The following is a 242-nucleotide window of genomic DNA, read 5'->3' on the forward strand; positions in this document are numbered from 1 at the left end:
TTTTTGTTAGAAGATTAAAAATATATATGGCCCCCCCTGGGGTGGCTCGTTGGTTAGTAGAGTTTGTAAAACTCTTGGGCACATGAGGTTATATATATATATATATAACCTCATGTGCCCAAGAGTTTTACAAACTCTACTAACCAACGAGCCACCGTAGGTGGCACTATATATATGTATACTCTACTAACCAACAACGAGCCACTGTAGGTGGCACTATATATATAAATACTCTACTACAC

Source organism: Phalaenopsis equestris, unplaced genomic scaffold (genome assembly GCF_001263595.1).
Source record: "Phalaenopsis equestris unplaced genomic scaffold, ASM126359v1 Scaffold000202, whole genome shotgun sequence".
Classification (NCBI taxonomy): domain Eukaryota; kingdom Viridiplantae; phylum Streptophyta; class Magnoliopsida; order Asparagales; family Orchidaceae; genus Phalaenopsis; species Phalaenopsis equestris.